The following is a 27,022-nucleotide window of genomic DNA, read 5'->3' as shown; positions in this document are numbered from 1 at the left end:
CTTTAAAGTATCTGCTGAAATTATAATTTCTTTATATTCTTGGATATATTTTACTGAAAGGGTCCATATGCCTAGACTGATCTTATATTACATGCAAACCCCAAATTAGCATTCAATTAATAAAACATTTTTTACATGGTAAAGACATCTGTCTGTACTGTGTATCACTCATTTGGTTTTAATTGTGTCTTCTGATGATAATGATATTGTGTATTTGCTCTGTGCGCGACAAAAAGTGTGACTTTCTTTTCTAATCCTACCTAGTTAATTTGAAGTTGCTCATTTCAAAGTCCTATTATTCCGTAACTCAGATTGACCAAAACATATATTTTCACAAGGTTCATGTTTCCAAAATAAGGCACCTGTTATAAAGGGTTGTTGCATCTTTAAATGTCCGTTTATTGCTTATAGTCTGTAGATGTGATAAATGTTAACCGACACAAACCCAGAGACATACATATATATACACAAACATATACAATCTGACTCTGATTGTCAACATTTTATTTCCATTTGCCTTATTTGAAACTGATAGGATTCCGCCATCTTTCCTTCAAATTTTACTATTACTTGGTACTATACTTGTCACTAATAAACTGTGTCAAAATGCGTTATATTTACTGACACTTACAACTATATATAGCAACTATATATACAGATAATGAAATCTGAGTCTTTCCATCACCCTATATTATTATTATTCCTTTATGATTACCTAATAAGTATAATAATGAATCTCAATAATAATAATAATAATAATCCCCCCGTGACCCAGTAGGACAAGCGGTTTGGAAAATGGATGGATGGATAACAATAATGCAGTGGATAGCACCATTGAGCCTAGTTGTGAGTGTGCCCTGTGATGGGTTGGTGCCCCATACTGGTTTATTCCCTACTTTGCACCCATAGCTTCTTGGATAGGCTGTGGATCCCCCCCCCCCCAGACCCAGCACAGGAGAAGGAGTTAAAAAAATGGATATTAATAATACTAGCAAGCGATGTTGCACATTGTTAATATCCCAGCATTACCTTCACCCACAAACACAGCGGACTGGCTGTTAAACTTAGCATCTTAGCATCATCTACTCAGAACTGCTCACATGGCTTCCAGTGTTACCTATTTATACAGCTTGATATTTCAACCGCTTCGGTTCGGCTTAACGGCACGATGCCTCCCACACGTCAAATGTCACAGGTCGACTTCCTTAATTATGCTGCTACCCCGCTGCATTGCATTGTGGGACCGTCAGGCGGCACGGCGCATCACAATGACACCGGTGCCACAATATTCACCTTTACCTGCCTGTCCCCAGCGCGAGCTGCGTAGCACGGAAACCACCCTCCCCACTTAGCACTGAAAAACTGCCACCCCACCCTAACGCGTTCCGTGCCGCTATCCTAGGCACATAAAATATGCAGAGTTGGAAAGTTTTTCTTTCTTGAGGAGTTTTGAAGAGCCGATCTCTGCCACCTCCGTAAAATGTGATCAAGCGCTCATCTGCCCTCCCGCCGACATCCTTCGCTTCTAACAAGCTAGCTGGCTGTAATATGGGGATCAGACTCCTTATTTCGTTTCCGATTAAAGCTAATGGAAACTCCGTCAGCCAGTGCGCCGGGCTGTTTATAATTAGCGGGAATATCGCAACATTCAGATAAATAACCATCTTCAAAGCTCGATGTTTTGCTAATTTCGACGCGCAGGCGAAGGCCGATACGATCCGCGCACGTGCTCACTCCTGCACGTTTTTAATTTCTCACGCCGCCGCCACCTTTCATGTCAGGCGGCTGAGGGCTTTAAACGGCTAAACGCCACGCCGGTGATAGTTTTTTTTATTATTATTATTTGCAGCACGGTGTAAATCCGAATTTTCGCTTTTTTTTCGCCAGTTGCTTTTTCCTCAGGCACGTAAACATGCATTTTAACAGGATATCAGGAACATATGGTGGAGTGAAAGTGAACAATATGTGTTTATCGCCTGGTGTTGTAAATACGGCTCAACCTCGCTCGTGGTTAAAGTCCAGTGATTATTCATATACATGCACGAAAATATTTTTATGTAAGCACATAATAATATTATCAGTTCCATGCATATAGCTAAAATTATGAATTTTCTGATAGCCATTGCTATTCTGTAACAATGTACATGCCAGTCCCAAGTATCAAGCTGATATGTCATTGACCTTTTTAAAAAACTGCATTATCTGGGAATGCATCAAAGGAATTGCATCTATTTCAATGCTGCCTCCACGCTCCCTTGCAGCAGCATGCAGCAATAAATACATGGTTATAATGATTTAACGCTAAATATATATATATATTTTTTTTTTTCCAATTTTGTTGTTTAATGATGCTATACTGTCAAACAGTTCTCATTAGTCATAAGAATCCCTCACATTTAATTAAAAATTTTATTAGTGTCATCAGCCTATGAGTTTTATCACTTCAGAAATTATTTACACTTATTCATTAATTTTGTATTTCCCGTGTTGCAAGGTAACATTAAAATATAGGTAAAGTCCTGTGTTATGGGATCCTTGTTATTTCAGTATAACAGAAATGTAAGAATTATATTCATGAACCATCTATATTTTATACTTATATTCTGCATACAGAGCTCACTTTGGGCCAGGTGTGGTCCATTTTCATGTAAGATCATAAATGATCTATCTGTGCTGATTTGAAGTCTACCTTCAGAAAACCACTTTAGGAGAAATGTGTATTGTATGTAGTAGACATACATACAGAAAACATTCAAAAAATCTTGCGGACATGTTTAGTCCAAACCGTGCTGTTATATAACAGGAAAAAGGTACCAATTTTTACAATATTGTATGAGCTTAGCTCACAATTGTTCCAAGCACAGTATCTATCCAGTCACCTATTCACAGTTTCATTTTTATGAAACGACCCTCTTAGGTCAATCTGGAGTCCAGTGCCGTTCAGTCACAGGAGTGGAGACTAAATTTTTGTTTTAGTTTTGAAACTGAAACCGCAGACCGGACCAGTCATGCTGTAACGAGGGCCAGCCGTCTGCCTGGAATGGAGCAGCTCGATGGAGCTGTTTGGAGCCAAAAAAAAAACTCAGGGAAGGTTATAAAAAGATTGGCAAACCTTTTTGAGGCTTGCCGGTGTTAGCGGGGGACACATTATGTCCATTTATTCAAATTTCAAGGTGTGACGGAACAAAATGTGATGGAGAGGCTGTGAGTTCTAATACTTCCTGAAACCACTATGTTCGATTCCAGAAATGCATGCCCAGAATGCTACACATCGCCTGTGGTATAGAAAGCAAAAATCTTTGGAAAAAAATAATGACTATACTGTCCCCATGATACCGTTGAATCGAAATTCCTTCATTACACACATCTCCAATGAAGCACTGCCTTACACTCAGCTTTTAATCGTCTAAGAAGCATTAAGGAGTGAATACGCACGTCGATGAAAAGGCACGTTCCATTATATAAGAGGATATTACTTATCCACTGCTGTGGATTATGTTTGCATAAACAGAAAACCATTATGGCAATTTCGTCGCACTGCGTGCCTTTAAACATCAGGATGAACCTGCCGTCTGTTTCCTTTGTTTATTAGCATCCAGCTCGCTATTCTAGAGCTCTGCCCGGCGTATTCTAAGCACGCCGTCTCTTATCCGCTCCAGTGTCGCGTTTGGCCACGGTAATGAAAACGCAACTGCATCTTTCATCTACGGTTTTGCGCTGTCTGATGCGGGGCATTTAAGCGGCTAATAATTGTTACCCCACGAGTGAAGTCGGTGTGGGGAGCACAGGCCGGCTTCTGAGATCACGCCAAGCGCAAAATGGCAGCAGCTGTGGGAATCATAAAAATATCTGGGCCAAGGTGCGATTTGCCTTATTGATCCAGCGGATCTAATCTCGGCCGATCCCTGTGAAACAGATTGCACTACATCCGTGCTTTATATACATAGGGGAACAGGCCGTCTGTCAGCGGGAGATTAATGCTTTCCATTAAACATCAGCTCCAGGACTCTGCCAATGTATTTTTTTTGGCCAGTCTTCTGACCCAGTTTATTGTGGTTTATGTTCTTCCACAGAATATGTGTTTGCCTAACTGTTGTTATCATTTATCTTCTCTGCAGTGATGGTGCACACACACATACACAGGGACACACACATTTTTCCTTTTTCGTTTTTCTTCTCTAGTAAGATTGACTCAGTTTGCAATATGCTGAACTCTTACAGCTACCCAATTGAGATCATTCCTATTCTTTCAGCTAATTCAATTGAAAGCTGACACCAATGGATTACAGCTTACTTTGACAGATGATGGCAAGTTTTTGTAAGAAAAATATTACAAAGTGTTGTCCTGGAAGAGAAAACCGACAGATAAACCAATTTAGCTAAATTAAACTGAGCCTGTCAGCACTGGCAGTCTCACCGACATCCAGGTATTGAATGCCCAAACTTTGTTATGTTGGTTCTGCATATAGTGTGACACACATCGGCACGTGTCACATGATCATGCAGATTAATTAATTGTGACCAATTAATTGTATCACAATAGGCTGAATAGACTGGCATAAAGGGCAGGCATGTAGCAGAAACGTTTTAGTATCAATAGACACTTGAACACAGTCTCTAGAGTGGAATAAAGACTGAACAAAGTAAAACTGTTATCATACGAGAGCCAGAAGCTTCTCCATTAACAAGGGATAGTATTAAAGATTGAAACTTTGCAAAACTGATGCAGTATACACATCCCACACAAACACATCCATCACCTTCAAATTTATGAGATCTACAGAAGTAAGAGTCTATTCTATATGACCCAGTGGAAAACTGTCCTTATAGATTATAATGTTAACCATCCAATAGCTAATATAAAAATGGCTGCTTTCACCATGCTTAAATAGAGTCATCATCGATGGTGCCTGAGGCATTTTCAGGAATGTCGACTTTATATATTCATACATTCTAAGATGTAAACCACTCGCTGGTGGGCGGGTCTCCCCTGGTTGGCGGGCCGGCCTTCCCTGGTGGGCGGGTCTCCACTGGTGGGCAGGCCCTCCCCTGCGTCCCCACCATCATTGGGCATCTTCTCTCCTTGGAAGCCAGCTGGCCATTCATAATCCCTGGCTCTGGTGCCTGTCCCCCTCTCGCAGCCGTATGGTGATAAAAATGTATGGGCTGCTGTCCCATGGCCGCTGAGCCCAGAAACCGTGCAGCGAATGTGAACCCCGAGGTTTGGAGGCAGCAAACGACTCACTTCAGTGTACACCAGTCACGCGTCAGTCGTTAAGGGAGTCATGATTGATAAAGCGCAATCGATGAACCCAAAACGGGTCATTCGAACTGTCCAACCTCGCATGTGGACTCGGGAAGCAACTTGTGTGTGTGTGGATTTCACAGCTAGGCCTTGCATTGAAACCTGCCCCATCAGGATGGCACTAGTCAAGGGTGTGGCTGTAAATTATTATAAGACGTCACCTTTGGCCCCCTGCTACATTTTTCTAAGCATGAGGAGGCCTAACAGTACATTTTGGGGGCCCTATAAAGTGCTGGGCTCCCTGAATCTGCCAGGGTCTCTGTGCCCCTCCATTGCACTTGACCGTAGTAGACTGGTGAAGAACGCTTGCAGTCCCATATAGACTGACAGTATCCTGGCCTCAGTCACAGAACCCCCCTCTGAACAATTTGCCACTTTGCTCTCCGCCAGTCCTCCTCGGTAACCTGAGTACATCATGGATACAAACATCGATCACGCATCTGTCTCGGGGTGTCCAGTCAAAATATGGGTACTTCAACACCTCCAGGAAGTTCCCCTTTAAATCTTCTTCCAGAAGCACCTTTACTCTGCACCACTAGACTGAAAATGGCGAGTCGCAAACTACATGACAGATTGACTGTAGTGTGGTGCCCCTCTGATATTCTGCTTCCAATAGTAGACTTTGCCTCCTGTATGACATTAAAGGTCTGCTCAGGATGTCTGCATATCAAAGTTATAAAAATGCGTTGAAGGCCATTCCAGACTTCCACAAAGAAGCTCGTCAAGAAGACAGTTTGGGTTGGAACCATGGCAACTGGAAATAACTCCAAGTCTGAAGACTTTCTTCATGAATTCATCATCCTTCTGCATGCATAACTGTGAGACTGCTGCCACTGCGACCTGACCAGGAAAGGTAAGACAGATGATATGTTGTTGGTGCACGATTCTCACACAAGAGATTTCAGTAGCAAAATCTTTGCTAAGGCATCACTCTCAAATCTCCCGTTTATCACCCACCATCAATGTAACCAAATAAACAACTTAGAAGAAAACCGTCAATTCCTCACTTAAATATATTCAAAGAAATCTGGAACCCTAGAGTCCATCTTCCTGAAACATGTATTCAAATTCTTAACCCTGATTCAATACTTCTAAATTTCATTATAACAAAATGATATCCTATAGAGAACTTTGTCGGTGTTACAGTGAAATTCAAGAACATAGCAAATGGCAAAATAACCTTACCACAGGTTAATGAGGTTAATTAGCTAAGTGTACGTATCCTTTAAAAAATGGCCAAGGAATCACTGATATACTGTCTCAGCCGGGAAATGTCACGCGCCAACCTGCAGAATACCCGATGCGGTCTGACGACCACGACCTATCACAGCCCTGACCATTTACTCTGAGTGTCTGGTTTGCTTATTCGCGTCTGGCATCACAGCCACACACAAGATCTATATGGTTTGTCCTGAGTCTGAGCGTTTTTTCCTGTCTGCCTGCCTGGTTTTCTTGACCTCGCTTCCATCCCCAGATTCTGAGAGCCTCTTGGCCCCCTGAACTCTGATGTACATCGCCCAACCTTTGCCTGCCCACTGACCACCGTGTACCTGCCTGATCCCTCTGATCACCGACAACTGTGTTGGATTACCCTCGTGTTTACCTCGCCGTCAATCTCGGGTTTGCCCTGCCCCAAATAAAGCTGGCTTCTCTTCCTGAATTCGTGCAAGGGTCCTCCTCACTTGCATTCCCTGACAGGAAACAAGTCCGACTGACCTTTTGAAACACGACTTGTTTCTAGAGATCATGACTCACACTCCTGTGTATCATTAAAGAGAAAGTTTTGCTATGCAGAGTTAAAAAGTTGGATTTTCAATTTATCTTTACGTTGGGGTTTCCTCGGTGGGGGTGTGCCCCCTGTCACGCTAGGGCGTTAGCTACAGTATCTGTGCCGTTAGCATCTGAAACCGTGTTCCTGCTTGTTGTGCACCCGAGAGAATCGCCAGAGGAAGAGAGGAGAGGGAGATATCAAAGGGGGGAGGAAGAATAGGTGACAGCATCAAAGGACTGGGCGTCTAAACGACAGGGCGTTGACTAGACTGAAAAATAACAATCGTGGGTCAGACACAAAGCTAGTATCATGTGTTACAAAGGCAACAGAATGTGTGATTACTCAAAGGAGAAGGAAGTTGAGTTTTTGAGTCTGTGCTCTCTTTCTGGCTGCTGAACAGGCGTCAGCTTGTGAGCTCTTGTTGTTGGCCATGTCTGTCTTGCCCGTTTGCCTGACTGAACTCCCCGAGTACTCCAATATGGCCGACACTCAGCAGGCTCCATGTCCAGCACCCGGCAGGCCGCCGCCCGGTCCTCCGCAACGAGTCGGCCACACACACTGGCCGCACGGCTGTCCGGATCAGCTGTCTCTTAATGACAACGATGCTACCCTTCAGTTCATGTTCTACAATGTTCTTTCTGTCCCTGACTGTGCTTGTCTGTGTTTTCCCCCACGTGCTGCTCAGCTGTGTATGTGTTAGCACATACGTGTTAACGCATGTGTGTTAGAGCGTGCCTCTGAGTGGTATGTGGCAGAATGGCATGCTATACAAGCTGTCACCTGCCTCGAGATTCGACAGATGGATGATGGATGGATGGAAGATACTTAAAGGTTTCCACTCACGATCCAGCATTTGTTCAGCTGTGGTTACATCCTATATGTGACATGTAAGCGCAATTCCATTGGAATATTATCGGACTCCGCGTTCCAAGTGGGTTATCGACACACCAGTGTCTTATTTAGTGAGATGCCAGTCTCAGTAAGAGTTAATCATTAGGATGTATGTAAATCAAACCACGGTGGCATCTGCTGCAGACTGAACCCACAGTAAAGTGCCCTTTTAATGCTCAGAATGCTTCTAAGCAATTTCAGTCAGGTGGTACATCTGACTCCAGATCATATGGGCATTACACCCGACAGTAGAGATTCCATCCATGGTGTAAACAATTTCACATGTATAAAGAACAAAAACACACACACACACGTTGGTGTACCTATCATAATGGGGGCCGTCCTTCATTTCTATGGGACAAACCCTAATCCCAATCACAACACCCATAACCCATCCCTAACCTTAACCATAAGTAACCAACCCAACTACAACTTTTTTACTTTTTTGATTGCATCCACAGATTTGAATAAAACTGAGGTTATCCAAATGGGGACCTCAAAAGACGACCCCGAAAGCACTGTAGGGAAATGTCAGGTTTTACTGCACTTTGGGGACAATTTGGTCCTCAAATGTGATTTATGCAAACCCCCCCCCCCCCCACACACACACACACACTGTGGTCTTGTGAATCTCAATTTTGAGGCTGTTTAATGAATGTTTGCTTGATTATGTGTGAGGTGCTTTGGGTAAATGTACATTTATTGTACTAATTAACAGAATTTAAGACGAGCCGCCAGCAGTGCTTTATTCTAAATAATAATATACAGTGCTGTATTCTAAATAATAATATACAGTGCTTTATTCTAAATAATAATATACAGTGCTGTATTCTAAATAATAATATACAGTGCTGTATTCTAAATAATAATATACAGTGCTGTATTCCACAATAATAATATACAGTGCTGTATTCCAAAATAATGATATACAGTGCTGTATTCCACAATAGTAATATACAGTGCTGTATTCCAAAATAATAATATACAGTGCTGTATTCCACAATAATAATATACAGTGCTGTATTCCAAAATAATAATATACAGTGCTGTATTCCACAATAATAATATACAGTACTGTATTCCATAATAATGATATACAGTGCTGTATTCCAAAATAATAATATACAGTGCTGTATTCCACAATAATAATATACAGTGCTGTATTCCAAAATAGTGATATACAGTACTGTATTCCACGATAATGATATACAGTGCTGTATTCCAAAATAATGATATACAGTGCTGTATTCTACAATAATAATATACAGTGCTGTATTCCAAAACATTTTTTTCCCCAGTAGGAAGTTCAATGTAGGAAAAAAATAAAGTACAGACGCTCCCTGGGTTACAGTGGTCCGTGTTACGATATTTCGACTTTACGACGGGTAAATGTTTTTCACTTTCAATACACTCAATACATTACATGAGATATTCAACACTTTTTAAAATTTTATTTTAATTATTTTTCCCAACTGTAGGCTAATGTAGTTATTCTAAGCATGTTTTTAGGGTAGGCTAGGCTAAGCTATGATGTTTGCTAGGTTAGGTGTACTGTATTAAAATGCATATTTGGCTTACGATATTTTCACCGTACGATAGGTTTGTCGGAATGTAACACCACCGTAACCCAGGGGGCCTGTATATGTTAAGCGAATAAAAAAATTACCATGAGTTCCGGATCTGAAAAATGCTTCATTTGTGTTGTGGAAAAACCCTTAAAAAGAGAGGAAAGATGGACAATAGGAAAGATGAGCATAATTCATAAAGCCATCATGCAGGTTGAAGGATATTAGCACCTCACAGGAGCCCGTCGACTTCAAAGCAAAGCGAGCAGACTTGAAGGGCAGATGTTCTTCTTTAATTGCTCTGAGGAACAAAGTGCTTAAACGGACTCAATACTCATTTGCGTTGAGTACGTTCGAAATAGGCCCCTGAGACTTTGAGCAGGCAAATAGATTGTATCACCGCTGGCTGATGCGTACTGGAAACTTTTATCATTGATCATTTGCAGGAGATTAAGACATGAGACGACTTGGGAAATCACTTTTGAATTCAACAAAGGGTACTGATGTAAACAGGCAGAAATTCCCAGCACTAGGTACCACAATCTCGCGGTGATTGGCATGCGGATGGCATAAATGGTATGAAAATTGATTGAACTTTCCGCGCATCCAGATCCATTTTCGTTCCCAAAATGTGCTGGTATACCTTGCTAAGCTGTTAGTCATTACTGCCTGTGATCTCCTGGATACACAAATCATTTTTCCACTCGTCTGAAAGGGAACAGCAAGAAGTAACCTTTTTGCAGATTTTGAGCGTGTCGTTCCCTGAATGATTTCCGGATCAGGGAAGCATCCAATGCCAATTCCCGGTATATCAAACTTTCATATGACACTATAAAAAAATTGAAAGTTAGATGCAAACATTATATTGTGTAGTGGTGGCGAAATGGTTAGGGAAGTATGCTTAAGACCAGAAGGTTGCTGGTTTGAATCACTAACCAGCAAAGTACATCTGAGGTTCCCTGAGCAAGGTACTGCCCCACTCACTGTTCCCAAGCATTTTTTCACTTCATTTTTATTAATATTATATTTGTGTATAATTTGAAATTTCAGAACATAGAATGGTAGCTCAGGACTGAGTTCTAGATTACAATGGTGATAAGCAGCCGTCTATGTAGACACTATGGTCAGTGAAATCCAGGTGGTCTTGTGAAGACACAATTAACATAACTTATCACAGAGTTAAATAGTGCATCCAGGTGGATTAAGGGATGCTCACAGAGTTTCCGTTGTTTGGGATTTTTCCCTTTGCTTGAGTGTAAACAGAGGCTCAGGTTCCAGATGAACTATTTGCTGCATGACGGATTTCTGCTGAGCTCTCTGTGATTAATGAGGCGCTGTCAGTCTGCAACATGTCACGGCATTTCAGGGAAAGTCAACCTGCTATCGTATGCTGCATTTAGGCCGTCTTGAACTATGACATTTCTAAATAACTCCTTTGGCTACGTTATAATTAGTTATATTACATGACTATTCTTACAAAACAAATGCCAAGTAAGTAACTAGTGGATTTCATCATTACTCTCGCATGGGTATTTTGGTATTCCTCCTGCAGTCCAAAGACATGCATATATTGGTGTCTCAAAATTTCCCATACTGTTTGTGTGGACTGGCATCCCATCCAGCCTTGTTTATGCCATGTACTTCCCAGCCAGCCCATTAGGAGGCACTGTGTGGCTCACTGGATTAAGCCAGTGTGCCTTGGCACATCTGCTATTCCCTGAGCAATGCCCTTAACCCACAGCTCCCTGGGCACTCCTGTGGGTGGCTGCCTTTCACAGACAGCTCGCTCTCACCTACAGAGAGCAAGTTGGGGAAGGCGTAAAGAGAATTTCCCCATGGGAATCGATAAAGTAACAATTACTTTAAAAAAAAATCTATTCTCAGTTAACCATTGTAAACGTCATTTCATTAGTTAGTGATTAACCCTTTTACTGATACTTTGTGTCACTTGGGGTCTTTGATAGGACTGTGCTTGTCACTGGAGCACCTTTGTGTCGATCACTAGCATCAGAATGGTATCCAGAGTAAGTAGCCACTGTGTTCAGGAAGCAGGAGGACACGCAAAGATATATTAATTCGTTCCATTATGACATGGAACTGAAATTAGGGTATTTGCTGATGGGTGGGTCGAGTGACGACTAGAGGGCTAGTTAAACTGCTAAAGGATCTTCTAGAAAAATACCAGTGAAAACCAACATCTAGGAGCTACAAGGCATTAAGATACAGAAAGGCAGAGAATGTTATATATGTTGTAATTCTGAGTGGGAATACAGTTTGTAAATCGGTGTGAATGTGTGTGAAGTGAGTATTAGGATTTTATCTGCCGCAGAGCTCAAAGGCCGACTCAGCTATGCTGTTTTGGTCACGGGGGGGGGGGGGGGGGGTTCGGTTTTAAGGCATTTTTCACATCACATTCAAAATTTAATCAGTACCTGTTGGGTAATATGGCGTTTGTTGCCTTGCTGGTAATTGAAGGTAATTATCACGTCACTGGGCAGACGCGGGACCACACAGCTGGATTCACTTTACAAAGGAGTCACATGATCAGAGGTGAAAGGTCGTCTGACTGGGAGAGCTGACACGTTCTAATGCTTTATTGCATGTTCTTTCTTGGTGCTACTAAATGAAATAGAGGAGAATAGCAGGTTAGCAGGTAGTCCAATTTTGCACAAGAAGAGTGTTATTTAAATGCGGAGGGAGGGGACCGAATGAGTTTCCCGGTGCTGTCAGGTGCAATTTTCAGTAGCTGTTTCAAAACGATTCCATTATACAGTCCTGTAATCACGTCGTGTAACTGCTGGTGCTACAGTGGCAAATTTATGATGAATTTCTGTTAAGAAGTCAATTACGTTCATTTTACAGAAGGTGCTTACTTCTGTAATAGAGTTAAAGAGAGGAGTTTGAGTTCATTTCAGGCCCCGCAGTCGTGTTGCTTTTCCAAACCTGGTTAACAAACACCTAGTCTGTTGGTTTTCTGCTTGGTCACTTTTTATTTCTCGGCTTTAGAAAGAATTCCGTCGCAAGGCACATGTTGCAAATGTTTTTGTTTTTTAACACGCTAAAATTAGTACTTTTCGTTGTCAGCCCCAGTAACAATGCACAGTGTAGCAGGCATTATGTAACAACCCAACAAAGTGTCAATGAAGTCATTCATCTCGGTTGTTTATTGCATAATGCACAGAATTACCTTTTCATCATTTAAAAGTTTAGCTTCTGCAATACGTAATAATTTATTACAAAATGTAGGGAAATGCAGTACATATTGCATTCAGGCTGTTTATTACAAAATGCAGGGAAATGCATTACATATTGCATTCAGGCTGTTTATTACAAAATGCAATAGAATATCATAAAATGCATGTGCTGTTACAAACAGTGAAAACTTGTTACAATTTGTTAATGCGGTAATATTACATAATACGTTACAGCCCCATAGAGGCGTCGTTGGGGTCCTACTAATATCAGAAGTGTTTTGGAGTGTGGATTAAATTGTAGATTAAGAAAAGCGCAATTCACCTATGGAATGTTTCAGTAGGGATAAACATCGGATTTTTGAAATGCAGGTTGCCAGATTGTGTTTTAGCTGCTGCATTCTGGGACAGCACACTCGTGTTAACGATACGTATGACCTTTGACCGGAGCTTTTTCAGGAAAATAAACTGTTCTGGATCAATCCATTATAATTTTATTGCCATTCAAGCATATAGCTAGGTAGTAATGTTACAAATCTGGGACCTCTCCCCCCACTCCCCCATCACCGAATTCTCCTGAGGGGGACCCCGGCCCTGGGTCCTCTGTAACTCAGTAGCACCTCTGCCTCTCTGTCAAATACTGTTAGCTTTCACTAACTTTGGTGCTTATTGGGTCCAACCACGTGCCAAAGTGCTGGAGGAGGAGTTCGGCTTCTGGAAAGGCGTCTGTCGGGCTGCTTTGCTAATCAAGTGGTTCCGACGACGCTGGTAAACCAGGTTTTCACAGAAGCGGAGCTAAGCCGGCCCAGAGCAGGGCGAGCACGAGTCGACACGGAGAAATAAGTGTGCAGCGGCGTAATTACTTGGCAAGACAAACGGCAAACGGAAGATTTGCATGTGCAGAGACTGTAAAATTTCGAAATGGAAGTTGAGATAAACATATGGAAGAAAGGCATGTGGATAGCTGACTCCTGCTGTGCAGTGATTCAGCCCCTCTGCAGGACAGTGTGTAATATAAGCACCCTGACACTGTATTTACAGCACAGAGCTCGTCTACAGTCAGTAATAGTCCCCTAATTGAAAGTGTCTTGTTACCTCCTGCTGTACTCGGTGCACGGTCTATCTAACAACTTAGAACTTAGAGAATGTCTTTGGGTATGTCTCTGCGATGGCAACTTCTCTGCAGTCCAAGGCAACTCAAACGCTGAATTGAGCTTTCTGAAATTCTTATATTATGTCGCTATTTATTTCAACATTTTATGTTCTTTTGTTGCCTTAAGACAGGAGATTTTAAGTTGTCTCAGTTGACATGCTTCTGTTTCTTGTTAAAATGTACAGTTAGGGCACAAATTAGAGCACAGGACTGTCATTAAACGGACAAACTTATAATAAAGAGGGTTTACCAGCGCACCGTAAATGGACCTATATGGAATCAGGCATGTACATCCAAATACGTATTATGCATGAATCTAATTACACTTCTGTTAGAGAGTTAATTATGGTTTTTCCGTATACTTTTGTCGTACTTAATTCTCTTTGCTTGTACTGTTTGTGTAATAGCATTCATGAGCCCATAAATGTATGATATGCGCAGGTCTACAAGTCCACACAAAGTTCTTATTTCAAGATTACCGATGTTTTGTTGGGCGCGTTTAACAAACGCTTTGATGTGTGCTTGTGCATTTAGCAAAACTTAGTAGTATGTCTAACAGTATACAAATAAATAATCGAATACGCGCAATAACGAGGTGGCAACAAGTAGCTTAGACATTAAATTTTATATGATATTTTGTTGTGATATATTTTTCTTTGAGCCTTTGAAGCTTCTCTTTTTACAAAACAAGCGTTTTAAAGCTTTAAAGTGTCCCGAATGTAACTGCGCGACACTGAGACGGCGTTAAAGGGCAGCGTTCACTAAAACGTTAACCAAAAAAAGCGCCTCATTTGAGAGTTTACAAAGAAACGCTGTCGCATGCTTCTGTTTTAAAAGGTGCGCCGGGGTGGTGGGGAGATGAAGCGTGTTATTTCACAACAGGGTTCAAGGGACAGAGCGAATGAAGCTCATCGCTCTCTGCTCCGCTACCTGGGGTCTAGATAATTAGGTTCAGGACAAAAGGACGGAGGTCTGATTTTATTTGGAAAAAGTGCGAGTCACCAAGTAAAAATATTGTTTTGTTCTCTTACACTTATCACTTTAAGTTAATAATAAAAAAGCTCATAGGAGGGTTTGTTATATGAGCAGATGTCTGCCTAGATATGTGATATCACATATTAAAATTCGATATATTTATGTAAGCAAACATATATATGTGATGACTGTAGATGGGTTCTTTAAAGTGCTGTATTTGGGCAGAGTGTCACAGGCAGCCAGTACCCTCAGGCAGTCTTGTCCTAAAATTATTTGTAGCCAATGGAAATTCTGCTTCTAGAGAGCCAATCAGCAGGACGGAATGGAAAGGCGACGCTGATGCATCTTATCTCGTTATATAAACATCCCATTAGATCTTAGAATGTCTGTTTGGACGGTTGAAGTGCTCCAGGTTACAGTTAGGTCACGCCCAGATGTCTGAGGGCAGCTCTCTCTCCCTTCAGATGCATTTTCATTAAAAATTAAATGTGAATTAAGTTGTACAGTAGCTCCAACCAGAAATTAGCGTGGATAAAAAAAAAATTACTTTTTTACGTTGGATTTAGTGTGTACATACAGTGGGACATATATCAAAAATAATATTTAAGCTAATAAAAAGAACCATGCATAAGATGAGAAAAAACTATTACATTTTGGCAATAGAGGCTCGTATAACATTACGTCTCCCTCGAATCTGACCAATGGAAAACAGTAAATACAGGGAATATTCTAGCTAGGTGACAAGAGGCATATGGAGAGACGAAGTGGCCGCAGAAAGCTCTTGCTGAACTGAGTAGAACAGGAGCATGTCTGGAGAAGAGAGCGAGAGAGCAGACCTTTGCTTGTTTGATCTTTGCATGCCATATGCTTCCAACCCCGTGTCCTGCTGCTCCTGTCCTGCCCTACAGTAACAACCTCATTCCCGCAAACCGTGATGACACTGGGACTCCGTCGCACGGATTCATGAGACAGGGAGTTGTAAGACAGGAACCTCGACATGCGTGGCCACCTGTAATTAAGCATGCTATTGTAAGTTAATGTTATTCAGCAAACCAGCCGGTCCTCACCTAACGTCATTCGAATGACCGACTTCTTCCAAAAGGTGCTCGTAGGCTGTAATATCATGCAAATACATTCGCGGGAGACAAAGGATAGAACAATCAAGGTGATCGAAAGACAGCCCTCTACTGGTGGTTGTCATTGTCTTGTCTTACCACAATACCCCGTGTAAACAGATGTCGTCAAGGAAACCTGAATTTTGACAGTGGAAAGGCTGCAGGCTTATTTAAGTATGTTAGGTTAGAATGCTCACAAACTAAAAAATCTGGTGCTAATAACAGACGTTGTTATTGACGTCTCGTCCCAAGCACAATTGGTCAGAAAAATATTTTTTAGTGTTACTTTTCCCAAAAATAAATGTTGCTACTAAGCTCAGGATTGACATTCTTCGTGAAGCAAGCAGCCGTCTAAAAAATTATTTTGTGTATCGTGACGGGTTGGATCAGAGTTTCAATTCTGTTTGCTAAAACAAAAAATGTAAAACGAGTCAGCAGTCACATGCGAATTGAGTATCTCCACATCTGAGATTAAAACCGCCATTATATCCGCATCTGAACGATTTTTCTTCACGTAACACCAACCAGAGGATAGCTAAATGCTAAGGGAGGTGGGCGCTGGATTGCAGGGGGGAGTTTGGGGAGGGGTCCCAGCTGGGAGCTTCCTGGAAAGGTTTTTCTCAGAGGACAAGCAGGATTGAGTTATATATCTCCAAGCGCTTAATAGTAATAACAGATTTAAAGGGCCATTTTCAGGCTCTCTCTGTCCTGGCAAAGAAATCGTCGCTCCTGAACTCATTAGATTATGAATACCCTTTCATGCTTTCAGGGGAAGCTAGCTTTAGCGTGTTTAATGTGCCGGGTACGGCGGACACTCGTGAACGTTCGCTTGAGAAATGAACGTCAAGACTGACTTCAGGTTACACACACGCCGGGAGAAATCAGTACCCGGCTCGCCAGCTTGCCTGTAATCGAGGAGCCTTGTTTTCTGTGATGCCACCTGCTCCCTCGAGGATTGTTACGGCAGCTTCCCGCGATCTCCTCCAGAACATGGGCACTATGTTTAAGCTGCATGAAGGAACATTGCAGTGTGGTGCTTATCTACACGTCTTGGTGGTGAAGTCATTGAAGTAACGTCTTTTTGAGATCAGGGATTATTTTAGCAATAGAAGAAATGAACTATTTGGCCAAGGACGGGTGCCTTTCAGTTTTAAAGCAATCTGTTAAACCTGAAGTAGCTCATGGTGCCCCCCCCCTGACATGGAGTATCCGGACACCCTAATTATTATGAAGATGCAAAATGTCTGTTGCCTCAAAGCTGAAGTTCTCTTTCGTTACACATGTGACTGAAATAAGTTTCATGTTTGCGGTTGTGTGGTCACTAACCCCTAACCATAACCCTAACCCCTAACCCTGGTGGGGGGGCCTAATCTTAACTGGGACCCCCAACCCTAACCTTTACCCTAACCCTAAAAAAAACCCCTTGCTCCAATTTATTTCTATTTAGTATTATGTAGTATTTAGGAATACTTTCCTGTCATAATCATACTCTGTAGATACTACCACTTACCTTGGCTTCTCTATTCTGAATAGTTAATACTGACCCCAAGGGGGCATGGCCATTGAGGTCAGTTTGATCCCTTGTGTTACTGTTATTGCCATGATAGCTGTTACCACACTTCATTTGATTTTTATTTTAGTTTATGGGAACCTGCAAAGAGACAAAGCAGAAAGAATGTCACGTAGATGAATTTACCGTTTAACCTATGAATTCCATATGTCTGCCTTTACTTATTTCCCAGTGAGATCTTCAGTACTTCTTTGCAATTCAACATTTTAATACAATCACCACTAGGGGGGGCGTAGTCATTAATATTTAGCATATCAGCGTCATCGCCATCACCACCGTCACCGTGGCAACCACTATCATCGTCGTCACTTTCCTGTTCGCCCAACTTCTAGTCCTGATGGGACACCCTGACTTCGGATGATGTCCTCTCTGGGATTATAGCTGTTTGAATCATTGAGCGTTAAACATGAATTACATCCCCCACACTTGTGTGGCCTGCATATTTAATTAGGATTACACCCGTGGAATTTTTTTCTTTTTGTGTGTGGTCAGAGTGGTAGGTTCACCCTGATTAGTCACAATAAAGCACTTGAGTACTTAGAATACCAGAACCTGACCAGCGTTTTACCCCAGAACAGAAAAAACAGTCTTGGTAAAAATGCGTAGCTGTAAAATTATCCCGTGATGACATCAACATTCACATTGAGTGGAACAAGAGTTGCAATAGCATGTCTATTTTAATAAAAAAAAATCCCAGACCATCCCTCTACCCCTTTAAACACATTGATGCCCATTTCTTAGACAGAGGAGTCATTTTTCTGTGTTACTTATTCTAATAGGATGTTGATCTAAACGCTGAGCACCATAATGCTCTATAAAGAATCAATAGAAATCAGATCAATGGGTTTTGTCAATTTGGAGGTGAAGGTGAATGCACTTCTAATTCCCAGAAATGATGGTCTGATTGAGTTAGGAATTATTAAAGACCTGGCTATTTGATTTGAGTGGGAAAAACATTTAGAGGAAGGTCTGTTGTGATCTAATAATTGAAGTGCATGATTTAAACTCCAGAGAACGTGGAGCTCCCGTCGGACTCAGCGGAGGCCGGTCTGTACGTTCGATGTTTTCACTGCCCTCCTGACTAAGAATGAATAAAAGCTTCGGGTCTGATTATGACACACATATGCACTCGTGTTTACTGCATGAATTTTGAATGCGACGTGGCAGACAACTCACGTTAAGTCCATAATTACACATTTTCTGAAATCTGTTTATGGGTAATGCATTGTCTTTAAGATGTGTTTACATTCTTTCTGCATTTTGCTATGACGGGGGGAAGTAGCCGCTGAACTTGGGGTGTCGATATCCAGCAGGCTTTCTGTCTTACCTGGTCTCTGATGATCCACAGCTGGGGGTGTTTTACAAAGCAAGATTTCTCAGTCAGCTACTTTAACTTAAGCTAGAAGTCATGATCGCCCAATAGGAATGCTCCTTACCTAAACTCTCATTGGACAATCGTGGCTTCTAGCTTATGATAACTGAGAAAGTGTGCTTTGTGGCACACCCCCATATCTCAGGCAGCTAGTAACTCATCAGGTAGGACAGAAAATCCACTGGATACCAGAACTTCAGGATCAGGGCTGCCTACCGCTGTGCTATCGATCTTGCTGCACTTTTGGCCTCTCATGCTGGGCCAAAAAGCAGCTCATGCTAAAATCTCAATGCTGCAATATTGTCTAATGGGGAAAATGACCAGCGTCTACAGTGCAGTGATAAACATTAATAATCCTTATGTAGAGCCGTGGAAAAAATTAAGAGACCACAGCGCAATTGTTTTGTTTCACTCATTTTTCAATTTATGGGTGTGTGTCTGTGAATATGTGTGTGTGTTTTTTTTTTTTTTTTTTTTTTAGCAAACTCCAGCCTGGCTCTTCCCTGTTCCTCATTGATGAAGGGCTTCTTCCCTGCTTTATGGGACTTCAGTCCTGCTTCTAGGAGCCTGATACAGACTGTCCAAGTGCACTTCATACCTGCACTTAATGTCTCCCTGTCCTTTTGAAGGTCACTTGATGTCATCCTCAGATTCATGAGACACTGTTAGATAAGTTAACGGTCTCTGTCATTAGAAAGTCACTTCCTCCCTCCACCTGGCTGGTTTCTGGTCATTCCCAGTGTCTCCTGCTTCACCTTATTTTTGTGTCCTGCTGTCTTAGAAATGTTCAACCTGGAAGTAACCAGCCATGTAGCCGTCTGCCAGCAAAACCACGATTGAACCAGGATTTAAAAATGCAGATTTAAAAAAAATATATATAAAGGGGTCTCTTAATTTTTTCCAGAGCTGTATATTGGGCGTCCATTTAAGATTGTTTGAATTTGAACTTAAACTATTATACTTGAGGAGTAACTCATTTTTTTTTAACGATACGCCTGACAGAAGTCTTTGGAGAATTCGTCATTAAGGGCAATCTTGTACTTTTAAAGAACAAATGCAGTTGCCATGGGCAAAAGGAATTCTTTTCCCCTTTTCCTTAAGAGAACAAAGTGATGTAACAAGAAATGTTCCACTATTGAAATTCTTTGCTTGTCTCTTTTTGTATGCAGTGTTAATTATCTTGTTCTTCAGACAGAATTGTAATTAGTGTCTTCCTGTATAACCGATACGTTTCTAAGGTGCACCGGTTTCTTTTATTACTACATCGTCTAATTACCGGGAGTTTTTTTTGGTATGTTTTGTGTCTTTAATATGAAGTAAAAGTTATTTTTTTTCCGTCAGACTTTTTTTAAAATAGACCACAGACAAGTGTTCTAACCTTTTCATTGGTATGACCTGAAAAAGCATAGCGGATTGAAAACAAAATACACAGGAACGATGGCAAATGTCTGTAAAGTTTTCCCAGCAAATCGCGATCGATTTGTTAGTCATGACGAACGGCCTGATGTAGGTAATGTCGTTAGGGAACGACGGAGAGTGAGCTGAGTGAAAACGGTGACCCAAAGTGAAGACATGGAGCTACATCAGGCTTCGGAATGAGAAGCCTGGAGTCTGTCTTCACCTGTCGCTGGTGAAATCTGGATTTTAATCCTTTGAGTATTCGGCTGCCCATAGACTGTCCATAAATGATTCCCAAGCAAAGAGGATAGAGCTTTGGCAAACAGCGCACAAAAATTGCAATAAGCTGTTGTGTAAACACATGATTTCCCAACGTAAACGCTGGCTTCTTGTCCTCATTTCCCAGTGCTATCAGCTGCAGTTTGAAAATATACCCTGAAAACTTTAGTGCTTTATTCCTAGATAGTTTCAGCCCGGAGAACGTTGGTCTTCTATTTCGGAGGAGGTGTGTGTCACGGTAGGTCAGGCCTCTGTGCCGGTGATTGGAAAGTCGCTGGTTCGGCGGAATATCCACATTGCCGTTGGGCCCTCGACCGAGGCCCCTAACCTCCCGGCAGATGAGTGCCTGCATTCGGACCCTGAGCTATGTGGGTAGGATATACAGAAAGAACTATTGCAGTGTTCTTGTGCAAATGGCAAATAAAGCAGCACTTCATATAGTGCATCTTGGCTCTTTGTAACGACGTGGAGATGAGACCCTAACCCGCGTAAATTGTTCCTACATGCCATACTGTTACGTCACGCAGAACTTCGCCCCTGTCTCACAGCTACCATCTTCAGCCTCAGAGGACTGCAGGTTTATACCTGGCAGGCCAGTGCCTCTGATAAAAGCAATTATGTGAACCTGTCGATTGACTCACCCGCCTCCATTTATAGAAGATGCTAGAAAAATCTTAACGGTGAACAACAAGGATGTTGCATACTATCTGCTGACAGGGTTTAGGGTTGGAAATAGAAAGAAATAAAGCACATGAAATAAACAAATGCACCCAGTTAAAATAATATGCAAAAAAAAAGACTAAATAAATAAATATAGTTGTATCAGATGTCTCTTTTTAGATATTGCTTGGCAAGTGCAATAGCATGGCTGGCCCTGGATGGTCTTATTTGCGGATTGGGTTTATTTGAAAATAATTATAAGTTTGCCCAAGTTTACTGGTGGAAAGCCAAACCCTTCAGGGTGATAAAAGAACTCGCTGTCCTAGTGCTCCTCTTCTTCTCCTCAATGGTTAATTTGCGGCACACAGTACTCATAAAAAAATGCTGAGCTACAATTAAATTGTGCTTTATTGGTAGCTGTAGAGGTCAATCGCCGAGCGCAGCGATAGAGGCGTATTAGGAAGGAGGGAGCGAAGCGCTTTCGAGATGAAGGCCGAGATATTACTCGCAGTGATGCTTTCATGATGAAAGGCCCGGGAGGGAATGGAAATCTGCCAAAAGACGGCGATCCCAAAAGCCCCATAAGTTTTAGGATTTCTTCAGAGATGCTTGGCATTTCTGGCCATAAGTGAGACAGAGAGGGTGTCGCCTGCAGGAAATCCATGTCCGCTTGGACGAAAAACCAAAAAAATAAAACAAAACACAGCATACATATTTCACACCTAATTTTTCCGGTTTGTTTTTGGCACTTATGAAAAGGTATCACATGACCTAGTTGCATTTCTGTTTAAACACAGCCCTGTTTGATAAGATACAAATGGGCCTTGTTCTAGCTACTAAATTAGCCTCACCTAGATTAGCGGTGGCAAAAAAAAAAACTGAAAATAAATAAAGTGTCATCGTTCATTAAATATGCAGGCGTGTGGATGAACGGACACCTATAGCTATTCGCCGGGATTCGGTTCGTCTTTCATGTATCCCTGTGGATTTCCCCTCAACTGGCACGAGGCCAAAAACTGACAGACAATTTTAACGTGTCACTCATACTTACGCAATTGTTTAGCGCTGTTTGAGGATAATAAAAGGGGCTCGCATCAGACAGCCTTGGGGCTCCTTTCCGAATTCTTCTCAGCTTCTGCGGCACCAATTGAGATGAGCCGGGCAGAATAAATTAGGATTGCGCTTGATCCATTAATCCGTAAAGACAGTGGCGAGGGAACTGGGAATATTGATTGTGCCTCGGTTGTTGACAGTGTCGGTATGGACGGGCTTCCCTGGAGAGTGTGATGCTGTTTATTGCAAATAGCCACCTGGAAGAGCTGATGAAAGATAACTGAGACGCTCAAGGGGGGTAGAAAATATAACGATAAGTTTAGCTATGGAAAATTTAGCTGATTGCTAACGTCACTATTTGAAGCACATTCTAGTGTGTTCATTCATGTTTTGAGGCCTCTCTGCTTACCTCCCGAGGAATTTGACCCGCAAGTTGCTGTGATGTCTCACCTCCCTGACCTGGCTCATTGTGATGCATTCAGCACAACCGAGGGCTCTGGGTTACACTGGATGTCCGCTCAGGGCAGCCGTGTCCGATTTACCGCCAAGCCGCCAGTCGCGGTGGCGTCCGACCTGCCGATTTTAAGAGTCACCCCCGTTGAAAACATCCCCTGCTCTCTGCTCTAAATGAATCTCTTTTCTCAATGGCTCTGGTATTCCTCTTAGGCATGGACGAGACAGGGGCCGACCCCAAGACCTCACCCAAGTTCTGCGAGAGCACCAGGGCAGCACTCACGCGACCCTCGTCAATATTGCATGATGTTCCGATTGGATCGTGTCGGGACATTTGCCTCACACCCCACTCTTCAGGCATTTACTGGAACAGCTCCAGATACATTAGAGGACCCAATGTGTGGGGGTGGGGGAGGGGTCATGGTGCCTGTGTTTTGTGATATTTATGGGAGCCGAACTGGATTCTTAGCTCTTTATTTCAGCTCTTTGGTGGTCACCACCAGCAAACAATGCCCATTATCCCGACTCACACCAAAAGGAGTCTTTCGAGCTGCTGGTTCGTCTCGGTTTAATTCCGAATGAGAGCCAGAGTGTTCTGTTCCGGGGGAACGTCACCTTGGTGATTCACTCTTTTGATTTAAAAATGTGAAAGGAGGAAGAAGCGAAGTGGTGTAAGAAACTCCAGGCCTTCGGGATGGCGAGCAGATACACCGAACACTGGGACTGAAGGATTCGATGGGGGATTTTTGTTGGAATATGAAATAGGGAGGGGGGGCTTATTGGACTGAAAACATTGCCTCTTTGCTTGGTGCCCGAATGACTGAAAATGGCCCCCTGTCACCTAATTGGTACATTTAACTGAGCAGGATCCCCCCGCCACACTCCTGAAAACGCTCTGCTTGGCCCTGGTAAGCAACATTTATAGCAACCGTGTATCCCCGGAAGTTTCCATACCACGGCGGGCCGCGATTCTGCGTCTTATCGTCGCCGAGACCTGCCGTGCCCGGCAGCAGGTCCAGCGGAGCATAAAATATCCTATATTAGGATTCGACGGAGACGCCGTGGCGAGAAGCGGCGCCGAATTGGCTCCCGGGGACGCGGGCTGCGAGCTCGCCAAGGAGAAGAACCTCTGTCAGAGCCACCCCGGGATGACAAATGTCAGGGGGGGCCGGCGCTGACTGATTAATGCACTCTCAGAGGCAGCTGTTAAATGATAGAGTGGCGACGGCAGCCACAGAGGAATGTCACACACGAACAGACTCCGTAAATTGCCTGGATAATCCACACCGGCATGCAGGTAGCAGAGCCAGCTGTCGAGGATGGGACGAGTGAATCGGGGGGCAGAGCGGGTGTCACGGAGTACCTTTTAGTATAGTTCGCCACTGCAGGGAGGCGACCATGCTGGAAGGAACCAGGACATTCTCTTCTCGTGGTTCCTGAGGTTCTTAGTTGGCTCAGGACTACAGTCATCCAGGGAACAGTTGAAGGATGGATGGAAGATTATCCTTGGTCTCTTCATATGTTTTATTATGGACTTTTGGTAACTTTTGATTTTAACTCATTATTTACAAGTATAACCTTTCATAATAAAGGCTGTATTTATCACCGGGACTGAACGGTGATGTCATTATGATGTCACTATAAGGCATATATTCCCTCTCAGATGACATCATAACCCTAACCCGAACTCTACTACTTCTCAATCCACAGCTGCAAATCAGGAAACATGAAAAAAGAAAGTGAATTTTGGTGTATTTTCATATTAGGGCTGGCAGTCCTACATCCACGATACATAAACTACTTATTACTGACACGAAGATGCATTTTCTGTTCATATGATCCAATTTATGGCCACTGAGTCCATTCCTGCAGTCCAGAACAAGACATTAAGTGAAGATAGCCACGGCAATGAGAATACATTAAAAGCATTTCATGCAGTCGGCAGTGTCATATCTGCAAGCCAAAGAAATATTTGGAATTATTATTCGCGTTTACATAGCATAATGTGTTTTTTGAGATATTGCTGGAGTGTTTTTCATAAAGACAAGGGGAGAATCGATAAGAATGAGAACCAATGAGAAGAGAAATGGGGTAAACAGGAGCTTATTATAAAATATCACATATTTGAGGAATGAAATGTGTTGATACTATATCCCTACTGTATCTAATATGGGGTATCGTGTATTTCATAGGGGTAATACAATGGCGATTCTGCATCGCAGATCGTACAAACTAAACACTTGTGTCAAATGTGTAATTATGACTTCCGTGGTATAAATTTAGGCTGAAGGTTCCTTGGGGTACAAAGCTGTGTGCCAGACGGCACTCGCATCGCCCATAATGCGTTGCTAAAATGCCTATGACTGTGAACTGCTCGGGACATAACTTTTGCGGGTGGGTTACATTTCAGCCGACCGCCTGCGGGTAGGGGGACGACACGGACCAGACGAGGAGAAAATCCAGGTCTGGAGATAAGAGCGCGCTCTTCCGTTATTCCGGCAGGATTGATTTCGGCCATCTTTCATCAGATGTCTGTCCCCGACTGTTCATTCTAATCAGTCGCTGATAACTTCTGCCTCCGAAAGCAGAAATCTTCAGCGGTCGGCTAAAACTGATCTCTTTGCTCTGGTGCCTTTCCAGTTTCGCGTGAGCAGCCCCTGCAGCAGCAAGCATTACCGAGAATCCCATCTTCACAATCGCAATCAGCGTCGTCATTACAGTTATCATTATTACTACCAGTACTAATATTATGCATTATAATTTGCAATAGTCACATTACGATATTATGACATGTAACAATATCTTACTTCCACTGTTAAATATCAACCCAAAGCAATCTGCTTGGATGATAATGATTAATTATTATTATACATTTAAATTAGCAATCTAGGTATTATGAACCAATATATTTTTCCTGCCATTGCCTACCAAGATAAAAAAATCTGTTTGGATAAACGCAAAATACAGTAGATCTGTCTGAAGACTAAATTCCTTCCTTTAGGTTTATTTGAAATATTGACATTGTTTTATTTGTGTGTTATAATGCATTCACCTCACTGACTGGAGGTCACATGGTTGCAGTTACAGTCTACAAAAGTGTGGGCAGGATTGGATCGGACAGGGTGAGCTACTTGTCTGATGGTCATGTGACTGCTCACAACTGAGAGCTAGAACAGAAAGATTAGGACCTGCTGGAGACAAATGAGAGAAACTTATAAGCGAGAGAACAATAATATTGACAGAATGCTGTACCAGAAAAGGGACACAGCAAAATCCCCCCCCCCACCCCAGCTCCCCCTGCCCCCCTGGAGGTTGTTAGGCGTATTTTTTTGGATCCAAGTTTATTGAAGCCAGGAACAATCAAGTGCAGCCTTACCGCAGACAATCGGCCCAAGAAAACGTTGAGCCGCATAATAGAGTGAATTCAAGGGTAAAGAGCAGAGATGCCAAGAGGACAGACTCTCGGCTGCCCCCCCCTGCCCCCCCCCCCCCGCCGCCCCCCCGGGGAATACGGCTTTCCTGCTCCTGCCTTGTTTTCAAACTCGCCATCATGCGCTCCGTTCGCTCGGATAAGGATCCTCAGCCAAGCCGCCTTCCTGGGTCCAAGGGCGGATTTTCCAGCATGTCGGTGAGAAGTTCTGACCCATACGATGGGGGTATGGATGGACAGGGGGGCATTTAGTCTTGAGCCCAATACGAAGCTCCACCCCACCGCCAGTATGAATGAATGTTATATTTATATAGCATTTTACAGAACCAAGAGGGATTCAACCACCCCCACTGTGTAGCCCCCACCTGGATGATGCGATGGCAGGCACTCTGCACCAATGCTAAGGTGTTGATGGTGCAGGGGAGAATTCACCAGTTAGATATAAGGATGATTAGGAGGCCAGATCTGATAGGGCCAGAGTGGGCGATTTTAGCCAGGACATCGGGGTACCACTCTTCCTCTTTCTATAGATGTCCCGGGATCTTTTATGACCTCAGAGAGGCAGGAGCTCAGTATTATCTCTCATACAAAGGATGGCACCATTTTTACAGCACGATGCCCCCCTCACTGCACTGGGACATTGGGATCCACACAGAGCACAGGATGGGCTAACCAGTCAGCCACACCAACATCTCTACCAGCAGCAACCCGGCTACCGTAGGTCTCCAACCCAAGTACTGGCCAGACCCAAAGCTGCGTAGCTCCAGATGGATTACCTGGTCAGAACTGCAGGTGATATGACTGCTGACAAACATCTGAGAGGGAAGGATATCCACATAAG

The sequence above is a fragment of the Brienomyrus brachyistius genome, chromosome 25 (genome assembly GCF_023856365.1).
Source record: "Brienomyrus brachyistius isolate T26 chromosome 25, BBRACH_0.4, whole genome shotgun sequence".
Taxonomy (NCBI): Eukaryota; Metazoa; Chordata; class Actinopteri; order Osteoglossiformes; family Mormyridae; genus Brienomyrus; species Brienomyrus brachyistius.
The sequence above is the reverse complement of the archived record's forward strand: the minus strand, read 5'-3'. Positions refer to the sequence as shown.